General features: G+C 46.9%; 1 long non-coding RNA gene across 1 annotated transcript; it reads right to left on the bottom strand.

Annotated features, from left to right (window-relative positions):
* Positions 1-4932: 4932 nt before the first annotated feature.
* LOC135301207 (uncharacterized) lies at positions 4933-10296 on the bottom strand. Its single transcript, XR_010362934.1, has 2 exons — positions 10132-10296; positions 4933-5143 (listed from the first exon to the last, which is right to left on the bottom strand). It is a non-coding gene; the product is annotated as an uncharacterized LOC135301207 (long non-coding RNA).
* Between the last annotated feature and the right edge of the window lie 238 nt (positions 10297-10534).

Raw genomic sequence — 10534 nt, 5'->3', positions numbered from 1 at the left:
AAGGAAGGAAGGAAGGAAGGAAGGAAGGAAGGAAGGAAGGAAGGAAGGAAGGAAGGAAGGAAGGAAGGAAGGAAGGAAGGAAGGAAGGAAGGAAGGAAGGAAGGAAGGAAGGAAGGAAGGAAGGAAGGAAGGAAGGAAGGAAGGAAGGAAGGAAGGAAGGAAGGAAGGAAGGAAGGAAGGAAGGAAGGAAGGAAGGAAGGAAGGAAGGAAGGAAGGAAGGAAGGAAGGAAGGAAGGAAGGAAGGAAGGAAGGAGCCCCGAATTCCCGTTTCCTCCTCACTCCTGTCCCCTCTAATGAGAACATGCAGAATTCCTCTCTCCCAGCCCGTTTGAAGCAATTTGGAGGCAATTGAATGAGAAGGAATAAACAAGTGGATATTGCAGTTTATGGATGGCTGAGTCAAACCCACAGGCAGTGATTAGAGGCCCACAGTCCCTTTCATGCCCACAGCAAGAAAATTACTTAAATTTGCTCCATTTTAGCTCCAAACAGGAGGTGAAGTTGTAGTGGGCTGGAATGTCAGTTATGTCACCTTTTAATATTCATCTGGAGGGAAAACAAAACAGAACAGATTTTTTATTTTAATTTAAATAAAGTGCTGGTCAATCCAAAGCAAATTTCTCTGGCTTTGATCATCTCCTGTGAGTCTGGATGCAAAGAAATTATGGTGGGGAAAACAGAGAATAAATAACTACAACTTACCTACTTTTTCTCCCACCTTCATTTGCCCTACAAATAATTTCCAAGGCAGCTTTTTACCCACCTGGTCCTTTCTTTTCATGATCTATGGTGGTTCCTCACCTTCTTCCTCATCTGTTTGCAGTCTTGATATTCTTAAACCACCTCCTCTCATCAGTGTCACTCTCATGATTTTGGGTTGTTTATTTATTAATATGGAAAAGATACCACAAGATTTAAAATGTATTTGTCAGCTTATGACTCTTACAGTCTTTTATTTTAGCACTCCTGGGATTTAGCCACCCTGCATCTGAGTCTGAATTTGGATATCAAACCTCATCCTCTGCAAACTGATGGAAATTTGACATTTTTCAAGGCTTTCAGAGATGTTACAAACAACAGCAAAAAGGAAAAAAAAAGGTAAAAAATCTGAAATACCACAGACACTTAAAGCATCAACTGCTGAAGACACACCACGTTTTGAGTGGATAAAAAAAGAGAGAGAAATAAAACAAACGCCTGGTGGATGCTGAATTTTCATGCTGGTGGTGGTAACGCTCACTCTGGTCCTAAGTGCTGCAGTGTTTGTGCTGTTTGGCCAGCTCAGCTGGGAAGGGATTTCTGTAGCTCACATTTGGTAAAGATAAAAACTGAGTGCCAAAATGATGCCACAGGACCCTGGAGCCCCTCGGAGCCCTGGGGTTTCCAGAGGGGAAGGCAGAGGATGATGGACACGGGCTGAGCTGTGGGATGGGGGCCCAGCTGCAGAACACTGGGGTTTGTGTCACTCTGTCGCATGGCGAGGATTTGTTAAAAAATGGACACTTGGAAACAGCATTTTATCAGTTATTAGGGAAACTGGAGCTTTCTTTAAAAAGAAAAAAAATTCTGATGAAAAATGTGCCTGTTCAGAGAACCCCCTTCTTATTGTTTGCTTATTCTTCTTTATTCTTTTACTTTTTTCTTTTCATATATTTCTTTCTTCTTTTTTCTTTTTCATTTTTTCTTTTTCTTTCTTCATCTTTTTTATCATTCTTATACTTTTTCTTCTTTTTTCTTTTTTCATCTTATCATTTTTATACTTTTTCTTCTTTTTTCTTTTATCTTTTTTTTCTTTTTTCTCCTTTTTATATTTTCTCTTTTTTTTCTTGTTTCTTCTTCCCTTTTTATTTTTGTTCTTTTTCTTGTTTCTTTCTTCCTATTTCCTTTTCTGGTTTTGTCTTTTTTCTTAATTTTTATCTTTTTTTCTTCTTTTCCCTTTTTCTTTTTTCTCATATTTTTTTTTTCTTTTCTTGGCTTCTTCCTAGTTTTTTCTTGTTTTTTTTTTTCTTGTCTTTTTCCTTTTTTTTCTTTTTCTGTTTTCTGTTTCTTTTTCTTTTTCTTTTTCTTTTTCTTTTTCTTTTTCTTTTTCTTTTTCTTTTTCTTTTTCTTTTTCTTTTTCTTTTTCTTTCTTCTCTTTACTTTTTTCTTTTCGCTTTTTTCTTTTGTTTCTTTTCTCTTTTTTCCTTTTTTTACTTGTTTGTTTGTTTTCCAAAAACAGTATCAGCAACAGAAATCAAGCAAAAAAATCCAAATAGAATTCCAATAGAAAAAGCCCCCAGGCTCCTGACCAAGCACCCAAGTGAGGAGATCTGATTTCCCAAAGAACCTGCAGGACCCCCCATTTTTATCAGAAATTCTGCATCCATCAGAAACCATTCCTGGCTTTTTAGAGGGGCTCAGTCAGAACTCTCCAAGAGCTTGGTCCTCTCCTTGGGATGGGAGATCTGTGCTTGGTTTTGGGGGACCAATGCAGGAATTCCATCAACAGGAACAACTGAAGTGCTTCACACGGCAACCCCAACCACAGAATAGTGGGATCTTAGCTTGGAAAAGCCTTCAGGATCATCAGGTCCAAACACTCCCATCACTTCCAAGGCCACCACTGACCATGTCCCCAAGTGCCACATCTACTGGGCTGTGAAATGCCTCAGGGATGTGACTCCACCTTGCCCTGGGCAGCTGTGCCAGTCCTACAGCAGGGGCCAGAGAAGATTTATAAAATTCCCAGAATTCACAGAATTCCCAGAATTCCCAGAATTACTGGGTTGGGAGAGACCTTCCAGCCCATGGGGTCCAACAGCTCAGGCAGAGCCTGGTCCCAGTGCCACATCCAGGCTGGTTAAACACCCCCAGGGATGGTGACTGCACCCCCTCCCCGGGCAGCCATCCCAGAGCTTTATCCCCTGCTGGAAAAGCTTTTTCCTGCTCTCCAGCCTGAATTTCCCTTGGCCCAGCTCGGGGCTGTGCTGTGGCTGTGTCAGTGCTGCTGGAGGCAGAGCCCAGCCCAGCTGAGCACAGGCACCTTTCAGGAGCTGTGCAGGGCTGGGGGCAGCCCTGAGGCTCCTTTTCTCCAGGGGAGCCCCCCCAGCTCCCTCAGGGCTCCTCTCAGAGTTTGTGTTCCCAGCCCCTCTCCAGCCTCGTTTCCCCCTCTGGATGCACTCAAGATGAACACGGTCCCTGTCCCTGTCCCTGTCCCTGTCCCTGTCCCTGTCCCTGTCCCTGCACTGCAGCAAACACCAGTCCTGCCAACTGCAGAGAGCTGGGAGCCACTTTCCCACCTCCTCCTCGCTCATGAACCATTTGGAGCTCAGCCACAGCCCTGGAAGAGAGCCCAGATATTGATGTTCCTGGACCTTGGCTCATGGCAGCCAGTGTTTGGTTTTGCAAACAACTGCTGATTAAACAGAAATTCCCTGCCGGGCAAACAAGAAGAATCTTTTCTTCCCCATTTTCGCCCATCCATTTCTACGCCTGGGCTGGACAAGGAGTGTTTTGCCAGACCAAATCTCCTTGGTAAAGTCCAGGCTTTGGCTCACACCTGTGCTGATATTCCCAGGGATTCAGAGAAGAAATTGGGAGATAGTATTGAGTGAGGGGAAAGTTAAACTAACACTTAAATAAAATTCCAAATCATCTTCATTGCTCTCCATCAGCCCTGCAAGGTTTGGTTTCTGTCCCTAACATCAGTTTCCACTGGTGACAGCCAGTCCACAACCATCACACAGCCCTTCAAAGTGCCCCCAGTTTCCCCAAGATAAAAATGATGTGAGAACTCTGCAGTTGCAAAGCTGAGATGCAAAGAAATTACAGCGGGGTAAACCGAGAATAAATAATTACGACTTGAGCCAAAATATCTGCAATTTGAGTCAATTTGGCCTCCAAGAGATCATTTTGTCCATCCCAACAAAGCTTTGTTATCCCCAGCTGGAGTTTGTGCCTTCTCACAGGTTTGTTTGTTGTGTGTTTGCATTTCTCATGACCCAGCTGCTTTCAGCTCTGGTGGAGCTCTGTAGTTCGTGGTGCTGTACATCCCAAAATATTTATAAAGGGAATAAAGTAGGTGATGTTTAGGAACAAAAATAATAAAGATAAGGTATTGTTTTGAAGACAGGGGATGGCTGGAGGCTGGCAGTTCTTGGCCATGAGCTCATCCACAGTGTACAGTTAAAATGGTATTCACAGTTCACAGAATCATGGAATATCCTGAACTGGAAGGGATCCACCAGCATCATCCAGTGCAGCTCCTGGCCCTGCACCCCTGAGAATGTTGTCCAAACACTCCTGGAGCTCTGGCAGCCTTGGGGTTGTGCCCATCCCCTGGGGAGCCTGGGCAGTGCCTGGGCAGTGCCTGGGCAGTGACCCTCTGGGAGAATTCCTTTTTCAGCCCTGCATTTAGGAATAAATGTAATTTTCCCATCACAAATTATTTCTCAAAGCAGTAATTTTTTCTTTTTTTCCCAACACTGTTTTTCCAGCAGCATCTTCACCACCAAACTCAGCAGCTCGGTGGCTCAAACCTGAAATGTTTGGGTGGGAGCATTCCTCACTTGCCTTTAGCCTCATTCTCCCACAGTGGGAGATTCCCTGCCTGGAATAAATCATGGAATCACAGCACGGTTTGGGTTGGAAGTGACCATAAAGTTCCTGTAGTTCCAACCCCCTGACATAAGCAGGGACATGAAATCTCTACCAAGGTTCCACCACCCTTTTTCCTCTAAGATCCTAGAGGAAAATGCTTATCAAGAAATATATCCAGAAAAAAAATGGAGCAATTCTCTTTAGGCAGCAGAGAATGATCCATTGGAATCAATTTTTTCTTATTTCCCAGCCTGTGTCTTCCCAAGTTAACATTTTCACTGAACTGAAAACTTGTAAGAATGTAAAGATAGAAATGTCTTCATCCAGCCGTAACTGCAACGGAATCCCATGGAATAAAAATAAAAAGGGGGTTTCCAACTGTCTTTCACACTTCCACTGAAGTTAGTTCTTCTGGAGGGAGCTTGGCATCCACCTTGGGGCTGGCAGAAAAGGTGCTGGATGATTTCAGTGATGCCATTTCTGGTTTTGCTCTGTCACTGCTGCTCACGTCTGCTCAAGAGGCTGAAACGTCATCTAATTTCCCTTGGACAAGTGACCCTGTGACCTGGACAGCAGTTCCTGTCAGTGGAAATATCCTGTGCCTGGATTGACTTTGAGCCAGTGACCTGGAGGGGAAAGCCTCTGGTGTTCCCTTACTAATCATGGTCAAGCCAAAGGGACAGGTAGGAAAAATAGCAAAGCACCTGCACGAGTATTTTGAGTCCCAAACATCAAAGAGCCACTAAATCCACGGAGAATAGCTCTGAAAATAATGTGTTTGGATGGAAGTAAGTAAAGAACAAAGAGCTCTATCCTGAGTTATTCCTGATTCACATCAGCCTGAAAGATCTAGAGGAGACTGATGGCAATGGCTTAATTAAATGTGGTGTCCTTGGAAGAAGGGGAAATTATTCAGTTTGAGGGAGTGCCTTGGGCTGAACACAATTTTTAGAGAGCTCAATCACCTCTGGACACTGAGCTGAGTAATCCAGAGGATGCTCAAGGGCTTATCTAGAGAAAAGCTTCTCTTAAATACCTGACTCTGAGTTTGCAGGAGAATATTTCACATCCTCACTTCCACGTGGATGGAAAATGGAAACAGAAGAGGTTTGCTGCATTTGATTCCAGAATCAGGAAGTCCAAAACCAGAGTTAAAGCCAGATATTTGAGAGGAAAAAAAGGTGAAAAAACCCTAAACTTGCTTGATTATGCAGTTTGGAGCAAGCCTTGCTCCGTTCAAATCCGTATTCCCAGCCCCAATGGTTTGGCTGTGGGAACAGCTGGATCTCAGGAGTCACCAAGACATGAGATACCACCAAGGCAGCTCTTGATATTCCATCTCCAGAACCAGGAGAATTCAGATGAGTTCTCTTCTCTCAGCCTGGGATGGAACTGGGAGCTGTGCCTGGGTGCAGATCTCAGTGCTGGAGAATTCTCCTGCAATTTTCCCTCTCAAGTTTCCTTCACCTGGGTGAGCCCAAGGGGCTGGCACAGGGTCACCCCTTTTCCTTCTGCTGCCTTCACCCCATAAACAACCCAGAACAGGGCACAGGGCACCCCTGCCCACTTTCAGCACAAGTTTTAGGACAAAGAAAAGCAGCTGCCTCAAAGAGCAGGCCCGGGGTGAAGTCGTCCTTACTGAACTGCCTCGCCAGCGTTTTTTACAGCAGTTTAAAACACCATCAAGGCACCATCAAACTGCCTTTCACTTCCAAACCCAAATGGCCATGGAATGGAGCCCAGAGTGAAATGCTAAATTGGATCCCATCAAACCAGGCTCAGATCACACAGGCTAGGCGGGAATGAATGGCTCCTAACGACGGAGTTCATCATTATAAAGTAATGACAAAGGATACAGAACCACCGAGGTCTCCAGCAGAGCAACCAACCCTTCACCCGCCCCCTCCCCTCTCTCCAAATGCCTGCTGATTTTTTCCTATTAGGGTGAAACTTTTTTTTTTTTTCCTGGGGTGTGTTTTTTTTCTCCCTGCAACTGCCAAAGGGTTTCAGGGCTCATTCAGGATAAATAATTCAGTCTAAACGGAGATGCCATAAATCTTAAATGGCAAACAATAGATGATTCTCCCTTTAGACACACGGAGCCTGCAAAACTAATCTCCTGCTAAGCAATGGTGTGTCCCACTCCAGCTGCTGATGGCAAAATTTACGGGGGGTAGCATTTGTTTCCTTTTGTGCATCTATATTTAGGTTGCCACAGGGCCTCCCCTTCCCACAACAACGTGTGAACTGGTCACCATGGGAGAGACAGACAGGGAAACAGCTCACCCACTTTGGGAAAGGCTCCACCATGCAAACTTCCAGCTATTTTGCCTGTTAAATAAGGACACTTCAAAGTGGGAGAAAGGATGGAGCAGCTTGTGTAAGTGAATTAGGATTAGCAGCCCCATGTGTTGTTTTGCTGAGATTTAAGCCTCTCACGTAGCGGGACTTGTAGCTTCTCTCTTTGGAAAGCTTGGCATGAAATCCATACTGTTTAAAGCAATTTTATGCACCCTGAACCCAGCGGACCCAGCTGGGAGGAGGTGAAGCTTCAGACCCACCTGCAGCACTCCAATCCCTGCTCCTCCTTTTCCCTCCTCCAGAATTCAAAGCACACACACTTAACTTTGCAGCATCTGGAGGGTGTTGCTGCTCCTTAAGGAGGAGAACCAGCTCCAAACACACAGGAAATCCCCAGCCTGGGTGCCAGGAACCAGTTGAAACAGCACCGTGGGCTAGCACCAGCTCCGGCCACCGCGCGCGAGCGGCTGCCAGCGCATCCTGGGGAAAGCACATTTCCCCTGGCTGGGTGAGGAGCTGGCCTTCTGTGTTTAAACCTTCCTTCACGCTGCACACCCGCCCCTCCCTGCCATCTGCCAGGCGCGCCGTGCCCCCGGCCAAGTCTGGAGCCTGGCTGCTTCTCCAGCAGAACCTTCCCCAGCCCAGATCCGCCCGAGCGCTTCCAACGCTCCAACTGCTCCTCTCCACACCCAGAGGAGCCAAGTGGGGAGCCCTGCTGCCATTTCCCCTACCCCCAGCAACTGAGCAACTGCCTGGGCTTCTCTCTACCTTCCAGGGCCATCTGGACAAGCTCAGACCTGGTGCCGAGGGGGATGGAGCAGGGCCAGCAGCACCTTGGTGCTGTCAGCCAGGAAGAAAGTTGTAGTCTGGAAGCAGGAGGTTTATGTACATACATGAGATGCTCACGGCTTCCTGCAGCTCCTTTATGTCTGCCCAGTCCTCTGGGGATGGCATGGACTCCTAATGGATGCTGCATTAGCTAATCCAGTGATTCAATTACTCCTAAATACTCTCTGGTGGCCGGGGCTGGCCTTCCTGCTCACTTACTGGAAATAAGGGGAGGGGAGCACAGCTTCCATTATAAGAAACATCCCCCTCTGTTTTCTTTGTCTTGTCCTTCCACAGGGAGTGCTCAGCTTCCAAGGGCAGGGATGGAGGCAGACAGACCTGACTGGGATCCACTGCCTCCTTCCCCATGGGACAGGCACAAACCCATCCTGACTCCATGGATGGCTGGGTCACCCCAGCCCAGCACAGCAATGCCCCCCCAGTAGCCACCAGCTGCTGGGAGCTGGCCCGTACCCACCTGGCTCAGGTGAAGCCAGAGGTGCTGGGTCCAGCTGACACTCCAATCCCTGCCAGCCTGGGAACAGAATCCAGGGGATGTCACAGGTTTCCTCACCCATTTTCTACGGCCATCCTTCAGCTGGACAGCCCTGTGTGCAGTGCTGGGGTCGTGACAGACACTGAGGGGCTGGAGTGTGTCCAGAAGGGAGCTGGGAAGGGTCTGGAGAACCAGGAGCAGCTGAGGGTGCTGGGAAGGGGCTCAGCCTGGAGAAAATGAGGCTCACAGGGGACCCTGTGGCTCTGCACACTCCCTGATGGGAGGGGACAGCCAGGGGGGACCTGTGCTCCCAGGGAACAGGGGCAGGAGGAGAGGAAATGGCCTCAGGTTGCACCAAGGAAGGTTTCTACTGGATATTGGGAAAAATTTCTTCCCTGAAAGGGTTGTCCAGCCTTTGGAGCTGGTGTTCCAGATAGCAGAATCACCATCTCTGGAGGGATTTAAATCCATGTGGATGTGGCACTTGGGGACATGGTCAGTGGTGGCCTTGGCAGTGCTGGGGAATGGCTGGACCTGATGATCTGAGAGGGTTTTCCCAACCTAAAAGATTCCATGATTCTATGATCCCCAAAGGGATACTGTGGATACTGGGCTGGACAGATGCCTACCCAAGAAATCATTATGTCTTCTACTGCCCAAATTCACACTGCAGCTTTAAAGGGACACTTCTTCATTTCCTACACACTCTGCCTCTGGATGGATAAACCAGTGTGTCCAACAGCAAATCTTAGTGCCTTGAAGTAGGGACAGAGATTTATAAGCCTAAGATCACCATTAGTCTCAGTTCTTGAAAGTGCAGACGAGATAAAAGACAAATTTGTCACTCGGAGTAGTAAGAAACTCCTGGCAGAGAAGAGGTTTGATCCTGGAATGTAAGGTGGCTGCAGACTGGGGTGGATACACACAAGGAAACAGTGCTCCCCTCTGGAAAGTGCTCAGCCAGACCACGGGAGGGGTTGCCACCAGTCTCAAGTGGCTTTTACATAATAAAACACATCCTTAGAAAAACTATTTCTTAGAAACAGAAAAAGGAGGAAAAATGTGCACGGAATGGGAGTGCCAGGCACACTTCCCTTTGATTTGTCAGGGATGAGCCATCAAAGAAGATCCACTTTTGGCTTAACTTTTACATTAGGATTTCTATATTCACTTTTGACCAGGCAAGAGCTAAAGTATGTACAAAAGACATTGTCTGCATGGCCTTGAAAGGGAAAGATAAAATCTTACAAGCTTCTGCCAAAAGCTTCATATGGCCAGAAACCACAAGGCAGATTTCTTACATTGGTTCTTAGCCCTAAAGAGCAGAAGAGACCAGATGGATATATTAAAAAATATATATTAAAAATTAAAGCACATTAGAAATAAAAATATTAAATATTCAAAAGTATATTTAATATATATGTCTGTATATACACAAACACTTTTCTTCAGGGGTGTTCCAGTATTTTCAGGGCTGAAAATTCCCCACTATATTTAGGGAAAAACCTTTGTCTTAATTCAACAGTCATGGGTGGGACACATAACATGGAGAGAGTGGGAAGGGAGGTACAAAGGGAAAACCTGCAACACAGGACAGGCAGAAGAGACCATAAATTCAGGGGGAAAGAATCAGGCAGACACAGCCTGAAATTCAGATAAATAGTATGTTTTCTTTGCATTGCAGAACTAATTTAGAGAAAAAATTATGGATGGGGAACGATTGGGATTGGAGTCACCTCGGAAGGTGGAACAAAGTATGAAATAACTTTGCTCCTGTAACCCAGGAGGTGCAAGGGTCCTGCTGTTCTTTGCCTGGAACAGGAGACAACCACGTGGTTGTGGGGACCACTCAGCCCCAAGGACAGGGGACAGCCAGGCCAGACCCTATTTAACACCCCTAAAATCCTTCTCAACCCTTCAGACCAAACCTCAGGCACTCAGCAAGAGCCAGAATGAGACAGAAGGACCACAGGCCTTTCCAAGCCTTGTTTGTGCACCTCGTTGGTGGCAATGAAGGAGTTAACTCTGCTCCCATCTCCATGTGGAGCCGGCAGCCTGCCAGAGGCTCCCAGTCTGGGAAATCAGCAGGCACATCTTGGCTCCCTGGGAGCAGATTGTTACCTCGGCTCAGAGGACTCCATGGTCACGCCCGAGTGTCCCCGTGTCACAGCAGGGGACTGGGGACCTGCAGGGAGGAAATGGCTTTGGATCTCCACCAAGCTCACTGCTCCACCAGCATCCCCTGTCCTGGTGTAACCTGCTGATCCCTGGATGCTTCGTGTTCCTCCCTGGCAACTCCAGGCTCCCATGCTGCTCTCAGGGGGTGGAAGT

This window comes from Passer domesticus, chromosome 5, assembly GCF_036417665.1.
Source record: "Passer domesticus isolate bPasDom1 chromosome 5, bPasDom1.hap1, whole genome shotgun sequence".
NCBI lineage: Eukaryota > Metazoa > Chordata > Aves > Passeriformes > Passeridae > Passer > Passer domesticus.
This window is presented reverse-complemented; position numbering and strand designations above follow the sequence as displayed.